This window comes from Danio rerio, chromosome 21 (genome assembly GCF_049306965.1).
Source record: "Danio rerio strain Tuebingen ecotype United States chromosome 21, GRCz12tu, whole genome shotgun sequence".
NCBI classification, from domain to species: domain Eukaryota; kingdom Metazoa; phylum Chordata; class Actinopteri; order Cypriniformes; family Danionidae; genus Danio; species Danio rerio.
In genome coordinates this window covers 22,430,801-22,442,873 of record NC_133196.1, presented here as the reverse complement: position 1 = coordinate 22,442,873, position 12,073 = coordinate 22,430,801, and the positions used below count along the sequence as shown (strand labels likewise).

Here is a 12,073-nt window from a genome sequence, read left to right as displayed (position 1 = left end):
CTAAAAAAGCACCACAGGCGGCTACATGAGGACTGTCTTGCTAAAACGTCAACTAAAAAATATTTCCAGTGACACTCAATCTAGTAGCTAGCAACAGCTAAGTACAATTTCAGAGTTGTTTGTAGCTGTTACACCATATGAAAAAAACATCATGAAGGCACCAGGAGATAACTAACTACTAACATAACTCATTACTGTTTGCTCTAGAGAAAAAATAGTGATTAATTTTTGACTATTTGTAAACAAATTTAAATAATAGTTGAAGTTAGTTAATATATTTTTAATTCCTTTTTTAAATAACACTCGCTGCATTTTAGCAGTACAAAGCTATGATATAGAATATTGAGCTGAAGCTTGACTAAAAAATAAGATCAGAAATCAAATCGAAATCACAATATCTGTCAAAAAAAATCACTATTAGATATTTTCCCCTAATTGCACAGCCTTTGTCGGCGGAGAGAACTAGCATTACAGGCACAGGCCACAAAAGCTACAGTTTGTTCAGAGCTGAAAATCCAACATTCTGAAAGGTTTAATAAATAATCTGATAGGTGTTTTGAGCTGAAACTTTACAGACACATTCTGGTGACACAAAAGACTTTTCTTACATCTTGAAAAAGGGGTAAAATAGGAGCCCTTTAAAGAAAGTTCACTGTAGAGTTCTTTCTTTTTGGCATCATCATGAAACCCTCTCTGAAAAAAATTTCCTGACACCTCTATTTTTAAGAGAGTATCTAATCCTCAAAGGTGTGATTTTTCTTCTAGGATTTTGTGATAAAATGGACATGGGTTTCTGAAGAAGGCTAGAGAGGTTTAAAACAGAGACATGATGTGCGTCAGTCAGAGTGAAGAGTCTGCCAGCCATCAGCTCAAGCACCAATCACAGGCTGCCATTCACAGCATCCCTAAATCTTCAATGTTTAGGCGTCACATGCATCCTTGTAACAGTGAGTCTGAAGTGAGTTTAATGCCATCAGTGAAAGTACTTTTTCCTGCTGTTCGTTGGTGACTATACATTGGGACAAATATAGAGCTATGGAAAAATACTGGAATGGCACAGTGGCTCAGTGGTTAGCTTTAAAAATAAGAATGTTTTAGTACCTTTCTGGACTTGCTGTCTATGGAAGTTCAGAGAGTTCCTGGATTTATTCCAAAATATCTTAATTTGTGTTCAGATGATGAAAGAAAATCTCAGTGGTTTGGGACAAAAAAATGGCAATTTTAAACAATTTTTATTTTAGGTTGATTTGTGCCTTAAATTACTACTATATGTATATTAGTATATTTGTAGACTGGTTGTTAATAGACCATAAATTAACAATTCACATTTAAAATAAGAGTATATATGTTTTTACCTGGAAATTGCTAGGTTTATTCTTAGGTTTAAAGTAGCTTTAAAATCAGACTGTTTTAGTTTACCGTGAAACTCTGAAACACAAGTTCTATTCAGTTTGCCTCTTTTTGTTTGTCCATATATTTTAAAGATTAGATTCTGTGACAAGGGTCATCCTCTCTACAGCAATTTAGACAAACAAGTTATTTGAGATGCCATCTCGAATCAGTCTGGTCAGTCTCATCTGACCTCAGATATTAAGAAAGCATTTTTGCCACTCACTGAAGTACTGCTACTGACTGGATTCTTTCTCTTATTCTGACCAACCTCTGATAATCCAAGAGATGATTGTGTGTGAAAATCCCAATACATAAGAAATTTTTGAAATAGAGCCAATAACACAATCTAACTTCCTTAAAGTCAGCATGAAGTCTAAATGTAGTCTTCTTACTTGTTAAAAATGATGAATCTGTTGTAATCGTGATGTAGCCCTTGTGGTTCACTGGAGAACACTCTGTCATTCACCTAGACTACATATCCCATCGTTCCCTACAGTTCAACTCCCGATTAAACTGCTGACGCTCTTTGTGACTGATTACATGGACTATATATACACCACACACACACATTCAAAGTCTGAATTCACTGTAATGTTTATTTTTTCATCGCCTTGCCATGTCCTGTTTTTGACCCTTTGTTTGCTTATACTGTTTATGATTGTTTGCTTCCTGCCCTGACCTTTTGCCTGTTACCTCATTTAATCTTTAAATTATCCACATGTTAATGTCTGCTCCCCTATTGAACTTTGCATGCCTGACTATTCTAATAAAGTTGCATTTTGATCCGACCCCTGTCGTCAACCCCATAATTACAGTATCTGTGCATTTCATTATTTTTGCTCTCATAACCTTTAATCAATAATCATAACCTTCCCTTCCCCCTCAAAAAAGCTGCCTTTAGGGCAAGGCTTCCAGGGTGTGTTTTGTTTCTGCACTGCTTTCGTCCATTTGTCAACCTTCCTCCATTTTGTTATTAATGCCAATGATCCAATAACTTCCCAAAAGGATGGAATCATGCACCACTCTACATTTATTTCTCATTTCAGGACTGTTTAAATCAAATCTATGCTAACTTCAGTTTCATGGCGACTTTTAATCACATTTCTTCCTCATTCTGATGTTTGGTTCGAACATCCACAGATTCTATTAACTACATCGTTGTGACTCAATGCATTGAGTTGCTCCTATGCAATTGGCTGATTAAAAATGTTCGTTAATAAGCAATTGGACAGCTGTAGCTGATAAAGTGTCTACTGAGAGTATATAGCTAGAGTCCTGCAGCACCTAACTCTGATAACCCACAGTGCCCTCTGAGAGCTGTTGCACCTTTTTTTCTCCATTATTGCTGGGTTCATACTGACCCACCTGTCCATGGGGAACACACATGAGTGACTGTGAGCTTGCTTTAATCTGTGTGTGCCTGGGGAGGCTGCAGGTGGCTGAGACCACAGCGGAGTCGATGCCAACAGTACACTAAACCACTCCAGCACTCACACATCTTCAACTCAGTTGCCTTTTTCAATACAGCTGCAGATTTCACAGAGAACCGCATAAGTCGGATGCCTAATTATTTGATTTTCTGTACGGTCTGTGCCTACACGGTACTGTACACACAAGAAAATACGGTCCCACTTTATATTAAGTGTCCCTAACTACTACGTACTTACATCAAAAAAATAAATACAATGTACTTAATGTGTTTATAATGTATTTGAGAACACTTGTGGTGCTTTTGAGTTAGATAGAGGTTGGGTTATGGACAGGTTTGGTGGCATGGGTAGGTTAAGGTGTAAGGGATGGTCAACCATGTATTTACAAATGTATTTACATACATGTATTTAATCAAGCATAAGTACACAGTAAATACATGTATTTACACTATGTACATGTAACAAACTATTAATTCCTATGTAAGTACATATAAGTTAAGGCCACAATATAAAGTGGTACCGAAAATACTGTATATTAATTCTCATCGAAGTTGTCTTTCAGCCACACATGAAAAGAAAAATTGTTGATGGGTAATTAATAAATTATTGATTAATCTATCGTTTTCAATGTGTTTTTTTTTATTTCTCGTTTTATTCTTTTGACTGCAAGTTGAATCCTACAGTGAAAGAAAAAGGTTCTGAGAAAGAATTTGCACCAAGGCTACATTATTTATTTGATTGAATAGCTTAAATGAGCAATATCACAAGAGTAGTGGTGAGCTATGGCTGCTGTGAGTCAGCTATACATTTCAAAATTTACATAAAATCAATAAACCAGCAGAGTTCTGTCTGTATTACTGTAACTCATCTGGGAATTCACCAAAAGTAACCCATAAAAGCAAAAACAACCATAAATCGGGCTCAGCTTGGATTAGTCTCATCTTCACACAGCTTTGGTTTGAATGTCCACTGAGGAAAACAAAAATCAGACTTTCTATCTCCCTGTGTTAATACACATTTTGTTTTTGTATTGAATGAGAAACAAGTGATAAAAATAACACAATTCTAAATCCCTTAATTCACAAACTATTTTTACGCATATTTGAGAGGGTTTACGTGAATAATGGAAGATGCAAATGCATTTGCAGAATAAACTTAGATATAGTGATCATTATACCCACTCCATTATGCTTACCTTGTTTACTGTTGGTTGGTAGGTTACCAATACTACAGTCAGCCACTCTAATGATCTTTTTTAAGTTACAATCTTTGAAAGATTCACTTTGTGTTGTGATGAATATCTGGCTGATGTCTTCTTTCAAACGTAATGAGGATTTCTCATGACAATGCTGGTTTAGCACTCACTTAGAATATTATCATTCGATAGAATGGGCACTATCAGTGGTTATCAGCTGATAAATATGGGCCTGTAAGGGGCCTTCTGTGCCTACTAGTAAGCTCAGAAGGCTGTTATCATTCATCCACATGGTTAATCAACTACACTAATAGAGAAGACTCCAAATCCAGATCGGTTTTTACATAACTGTGACAGTTGGGTTTGTAGGGGTAGAGGTAGAAGTTAATAAAATACAATTAATGGAAAATTTAATAAATAATATAAATAATTCTCGTTACTTTCCGGCTGCAGCCGTATGTGATCTATAACTGATTAACCATGTGGATGGATGATAATATATATCATCTGATAACTACTAATAATGCCATTCAATCGAGTGATAACATTCAAATTGGCTGGGTTTAGCTTCCAGTCAATATAATAGGCTCTGGGCCCTATCATACACCCGGCGCAATAAAGTGCAAGACATGCATGGTGTGATTTGTTGCTATTTTGAGATCAGGGCAACTCTAATTTTCATGTTTTGCGACACATTATTTGAACAGCAAATTCATTCATTCAATTCATTTTCTCTCTAATGAAGCGTTTAGTTTTCCCGCCTACAAAGTCCGCCATGTAAACAGCAAATTTGCCATGAAGGAAATGTGAAATGTAACTCCGGTTTAATAAATGTTATGCTCAAAACACACCCATAACTCATTAGGAAAAGAGTTGGACAAAAAACCTGTATTTTTCCATCCTTAAAATAGCAAAAGTGGATTTGGACCATGCGCCTAAATCATTTAAATAGAGGCTTTTAATGGCTGAAAAATGCAGTCAACTGTCAATCATACTTACAAACAAAGACTATTTTTAATAGGACTATTATTTATGTACAATATAATTTATTGAGCAATGATAAATAATGATACAAACCAGGGTTTCTCAACCATGTTCTTGGAGGACCAACAACAGCGCATGTTTTGGATGTCTTCTTTGTCTGTCAAACCCATATCTGGTCTTTCAGTCTTCGCTAATGAGCTGATGATCTGAATCAGGTGTGTTTGGTTAAGGAGACACTGGAACAATGTGCAGAGCTGGTGTTCCTCCGAATGTGGTTGTGAAACACTGATATAAACAATTATGTAACAATTGTTTGCCAATAAGTCAAATAAACAAAGGGGATTTTTTAAAGATATGATGTAATTTATAGACAGTTAAATAGACTAATGTTGCACACAGTCAAATTAATTTTCTTTGTAACAAATAACAAAGGATAAAGACCAGAATTAATAGCTGTTAGATATAACCAATATGAATTCAATTTAATTTTTAACCAATAATAGAGACCTAAATCAGATACCAGAATAAGTGTCTGAGGTAAGGACGCTCTTGCCTTGCAACGCGAGCAATTATTTGGCCACTGAAACCCTGGATTTCCTAAATCTTCTTATTATAAGATTAGTTGTAAGATTTCTTATAACAGTGTCGCAAACTTGCAAAGCAAGAATATTCTATTTAAATAATTCAACTTTAAAATTATTATTTAAAGTCACAAAAAGTAAACATCACTATAAAAGTGTCAACAATTTGACTCATATTACAGTGACTTTTTTAAGGCCATTCTTTCATCTGAGTTCCTCAGAGATACCGACCAACATCCTTTGCCAGTTTCCTGTAACCATAGAGATAGTGAGTTCAGCCAATCCCCAGGCAGGACCGTGTGGAATGTTTTCCTGAACTCTCTATGAATTTCCTTTCATGACAAACACTCTGCTGCCTTTTTTCTTTTGCTGCACAGCTCTGAGTCATTACACTCATTGGGAATACTTCTATGGAATAATGCTGTGAAAAGTAAGCTTTTATTTTATATTTATTTTATAAAGTTTTCTTTTTTAACAAAGGATTAATGTGAATAGGCTATTCATTTTAACACAGAAACCACTCACTGTGCTTTACTCTTATAAATAAAAGTTCTCTCACTGATACTTCAAAATAACCAGTTTTAGTTTGCCAAAGATCCTTTAAGTGCATGTTTTTTTATTTCTTAGTTTGAAGAATATATTAATAATATAGGAACATTTTTATACAATAAAGGATCGTTAGTGGAATGAAAAGGCTCCGTGGATGTTAAAGGTTATAGAACCATCAATGCCATTAAAGAAGATTTTACAGAAGGACAGTACAATCCAATAGTTAATGTTAATTCATGTGTTTACTAACAAACATGAACAAACAATGAACGATACATTACAATATGTCATTCATTGTTTGGTTAACTCACAGTGCATTATTGAATGTAACTAGCTAAACTTTACATTTTAATAATGCATTAATGAAACACTTTAGCTTATGTCACAATTCATGCTATTTACAACTGCTATATTACCTGCCTATTATTATGATATTAACTGTTTGTTAGTAGTTTGATAAAGTTTGATCTTCTGCATCCCTAATCCTACCCCAAAACCAAAGCCAACTTCTACTTTACCAGCTATCAATAAACAGCTAATTATTAGTTTATTAAGCTAGTAGTGTTAGTTAACGGTTTGTTAATAGCATGAGTTGTGACCTAAACTTAAAGTGTTAGGCATTAATAAATGTTGAACTATGAATAATATGTTGTATTGCACATTGTTTGCTCGTGTTAGTAAATACATGAACTAACATTATCTAATACCAACTTATTGTAAAGTGTGACTAAGAACCTTTTTATTTAAAAGTGTTTTCCTGTTGATTATTTACAGTTCTTCAAGATAATTGTGAATTTAAATGTTACAGTATGCTATGGATGTTTACTGAGTTTATGTAAGTGGTACTGAAGTGGAGATTTCTGGGTCATAATTATTACACAGTGTATATGTATAGATTTTTTTAAATCACACATTAAATGTATTGTAATTAAAATCTATAAAGGAAAACCAATAAAGTGTAATAAAACAGTTAAATGTGTATTTTAGATATTTTCTTTTCAATAGTCTAAAGATGACAAATAGTGGCGGGAAAAGAGCACAAAAAATCACACTCTCAAACCTGAACAGTACCTCAGAAATGCATTATTTTTGCTTTGACTTTAAATCACACTGCTCCTTTCAAAATGAATTATAATCTGTGGAAGTTAATTGACTGAAATTCATCTTTGCCTTATAAATCTTCAGTTATATAAGCTAAAAATTTGCTTCTGTTCTGGAATGAAATTCTTTATTAAATCTATCAAGAACATCTTTTTTAATTTTCCTTCCAAAAGAGTCACCCATGTAAAGCCTGCAGGTTTTCATGAGGGTAAAAAATGTTGCTTTTAAGTTTTGCTACAAGCTACTTGTGCTTGGAATACCATCACTGTAAAGTACAGTACAAAATCTACATACTGTATATGTGACCCTGGACCAAAATGTCTTGTTTTGCATAGATATATTCTTGGAAATAGCCAAAATACGTTGCTTGAGTCTAAATGATTCATTTGTTTTTTTTATGCCAAAAATACTAAGATCATGTTCCATGAAGATATTTACAATTTTTCTAACATAAATAATATATCAAAACTCACTTTTTGATTAGTATTATTTATTTTAAGCACTTCATTTGGACAGTTTTAAAGGCGGTTTTCCCAGTGTTAATTGTTTTGAATCGTCAAATTCCAAGTTTACAGATATTTGTTCTTCGGCCAAGTGTTCGTTCATTCATTCATTCATTTTCTTTTTTAGTCCCTTTATTTATCTGGGGTCGCCACAGCGGAACGAACCACCAACTTATCCAGCATATGTTTTATGCAGCGGAGGCCCTTTCAGCTGCAACCCATGACTGGGAAAAGGCCAAATATTATCCAACCCTAATAAATAAAACATCATCAGAAATCTTAATAATTCAGCTTTAAATTCTGCATTAAATTCAAAATTCTCCTCCTTGCATTTAGATCCCTAAATAGCCTAGCTCTTTCCTGTCTCTGCCACATGCTTGTCTTCTACACCCCAACTCGTTCATTACGTTCCGCTGACTCTGGCCTTCTCGCTGTCCCTTGGTACCACCTCTCTTTAATGGGGGGCAGATCATTTAGTGTTATTGCACCCAAACTCTGGAACTCTCTACCATGCTCACTCCGTTCTGCTAATAATTACTCTGAATTCAAATCCTTACTTAAAACTCATTTATTTTCTGAATGCTTCTGATCTGACAAACTGACCACTTTATCTGATCCACCCGCACTCTGCTTATTTGTCTCTTAGGTCTTGTTTTTGTATTTCCAGTTTGTTATATTTGACTTCCTGTATGTTTGTGTATCTTTTATCTGCTTGTACAATCTCTTTTGTCGCATTCTTTGTAAAGTTTCCTTGAGTTCTGGAAAGGCGCAATATGAATAAAAAATATTATTATTATTATAAACTTGATGTATAAATGACAATGTCTACAAACTGATACCTATAACCAGTGCTTAATTTGTAAATGAATAATTTCTGGAACAAAACCAGGAAATATAAGTTACTGTCGTCTGCCACAAAATTTCAGTTTACCTGGGACATGTTGTTACTGAGCAGTTATAGAGAGAAAAAATGCATTAAAGTTCTGAACGGTTTTTTGCAATACAATATTATGGGTCAACCGTGGATAAAAAACAAACAAAGATATAGCTACAAACATAAATCATTTACTAATTTTAGTAACATCACTGACTTTCAGTTCACTTCACTATTATGTGCTAAGCGAAAATGACTCACTCTTTCTAGTCTTGAAGAAGAGCCCACAGTTAGCTCTTCTGTCATGTTTCCTGGCTGATTTGAGATCGCTTTGCTTCTGTCTCCTATCCTGATCCAGGGGTGCAGTTTCATTTTCTTGAGATCTTGTTTGATCAGGCTCATTGTCAGATTTACTTGTGGTTTTACAAAAATGATATATGCTTAACTGCTTCTTTGGCATTTTGAAAATACAAATATTATTTAGGAAGACCAGTATGCCATTATTTATTTTCGCTGCTCACTGTGCGCAAAAAAACAATAATTAACAACCAATGAGAATTATTATAAGAAACTGATCTTGACCAATCAAGAAAACTGATCAAAAGTGACTACCTTTATGCGTGTGCGAGCACAGAAAATCCACACAGCTTTGTTTGCTGCTTATCACTCGATTTCATTCACATTCTCTCTCACACATGCAGGTATTCACCACACAAAAAGTTAATGCCGGATCAATTAAAATAAATGCCGCAACACAAACCACTGATATCTGACATTTCCTGGAACAGGATCTAGCAAGATCCGACTCAAATTAAGCACTATGACTGGTTTTGTGGTCCATGGTCACATATACTATTACACAAGCTATGCAAACCTTAGACAACAGAATGATTACACTACGCTGTAAAGTCTGTCGCTCTACAGTAAATCTCAAAGAAACAGTTCAACTGACATCAATATTGGCTCGGCCTCAGCAGCTCACAGGTCTGCAAGGCTCACCGAAGCCTTTGATTAAATTCTATATTAGACCCCAGATCTCCACAGGATGGCCAGCGCACTAGACTGATCTCAGCAGGTTAACCACTTACATATTTCAGTCAATCACACAAAGACTCATTCTGTTCCAATGCTGTTTTAATTGAGCAGCAGGAGTCGCCACCAGGCCCTGATCCGATTCCTTCAATCTACACCTTCTCCTAAACAGATGTTCAGCAACGGATGACTGCCTTCGCCTCTGCCGAGACACTTTTAGGTGGAGAAACACACATCTGGAGATGCCCACTGAAAGTACAAACAGAAACCTGAGTGTTTTGGCAGACGCTCCTCCAAGGAAGAATCAATCAAGTGTTGGCTGTCGGACTTCAGCTCTGCCTCGTGTTTGTTGGGACTTTCAGCTCAGTTTGGCTGTGCCGTTTATAGTCTTGGCTGGGATTTTGATCTTGGTTTTACTATATTGGGTGCTTCTTCTTCGCCACAGGCTCCGCATCGCTCAGGCCGGAAATGCTCTAGAATATTTTGGTTTCTATCGCATGGCTCAGTATGATTTAAAACAGCCCAATATGTCTGTGGTTATGACTTCTCCTCCCTCTCCACCTCCACCTCCTCCTCCTCCTCCACCTGTTTTTCATGTCACTCCACCTCCACCACCATTGTTATATGTGACGCCTCCCCTCATCCACACCACACCACCCAGTCCTCATCCATCATGTGGAACCGCTTCGGATGCAGAGGTTTACTCGCGGATTGGTGTCCTGCGACCCTCTAGACCCTGCAGTGTGAGTCAGACACAGGTGATCCTGTTTGAACACTCAGCTTTTTGAGTCTTTCAAGTACAACTACAGCTGATTTCTTTACAGTGGCTACTTATTTTCAGGCTGTTTTGTTGAACAATGTAAAAAAAGATATAGATACTTATTTTGAGACTATAACTTCAAGACATCTAGAATGATTATTATAAAGGCAACTTGACCCCTGCTTAAAAAAACCCAAGCATGTGCTGGTTTGATGTTAGCTTGAGATCTGGTTGAGATTGGATGTTGCTGGTGCTTTGCTAGCCATATTGGTCCTGGCTGAAACTTGAACTCAAAGATTTACAAATTGAGGCCTATAGCCAGCCTGGTGAAAGGCTTGGTTGTTTTTTCTCAAAAAGTGGGCGTTTTTAGAGTTACATGCCTCATTTTATATTTAATTATGAGAGTTAAATAGATTTTAAGCACTATTCTTATAAGCCTTAGCTTGTCAGATGGTCATCATAACCACACTTTGATGTACCAAAAATATTTCCTAAAGATTTAGAACACAGGTGTCAAACTCAGTTCCAAAAGGGCCGCAGCTCTGCACAGTTTAGTTCCAACCCTAATTAAACACACCTGATCAAACTAATTGATTCCTTCAGGCTTTTTTGAAACCTACAGGTAAGTGTGTTGGAGCAGGGTTGGAACTAAACTGTACAGGGCTTCTGCCCTCCAGGAATTGAGTTTGACACCCCTGATTTAGAATAAAGAAATGAAGAGTTCAGATGCAAAAAAAACTCTAAATGCCATCTAAATATTTTCTGCACATTTCTCAGCCTCCTGTGTCTTGATTCATTAATTTCACTTTTACAGCAAAAAATAAGTTATTTTGATAGATTTTAATATAAAATAACTGAACATAAACATAAGAGGCAGAGAAAAATGCTCATTGTAGAAGAAAATTCTAGATGACATTTAGAGGTTTTTGCATCTGAACTCTTCAAATATTTATCTTTAAAATACAAATTTATTACATCATATATCATAAAAAATTAATTCATTTTAAATTAAAAACAAGGCTATTGTCATTTATTAGGTAAATAAATAACAAACTAGCCAGCATTTTCAACTTTCCTCAGTCAGAATTTGGCCATTTGAAATAAACAAGTAAATAATTAAATAAAAATAGAAAAATTAATTAATAAATAAATATAAATAAATAATGAATACATTTAATTTAACAATGTAGTGCTGTTAATTTTCTAGACTCTCTTGTAAAAAAAACAAACAAACAAAAAAAAAAACGTACATTTAAAAATTCATAGATAATAAAAATAGCCAAAATTGTCTTCCAATTAAATTTAATATGATCCACTTTTGGTGCTTCACACCTTTATATTGGTCATTATTTAGTGTCATGAATAAGGTCTAAGCAAAAAAAAAAAAAAATGTCCTTGTAAACTGTTTTCTGTATTTTAAAAACAATACAGTAGTAAAAGATCATGTCACTTACATCAGATTGTGTGTTTTCTTGCACAGCTGGATGTTAGACTCATGAAAAATAATTGTTCGCATTGGTCAAAACAGATTAGCTGCTGAAGTCATGACAGCCAACACAGAATTAGGCTTGGTCTTAAAGCCTTTTCGATGGGTTATTTTCAATAATTACAATAAATTAGCAGTCAAAATAGGAAAAATTCTGGACCTTTGTCAGTGAGGGGTGGGTCTTTC

At 35.2% G+C, this 12,073-nt stretch overlaps 1 non-coding gene across 1 annotated transcript; it reads left to right on the top strand.

The window, feature by feature from the left end:
- The first annotated feature begins 5,936 nt into the window (after positions 1-5,936).
- On the top strand, positions 5,937-11,499 carry LOC108180727 (uncharacterized). The gene is made up of 3 exons (XR_012396761.1): positions 5,937-6,012; positions 9,756-10,911; positions 11,113-11,499. It is a non-coding gene; the product is annotated as an uncharacterized protein (transcript).
- Positions 11,500-12,073: the final 574 nt, after the last annotated feature.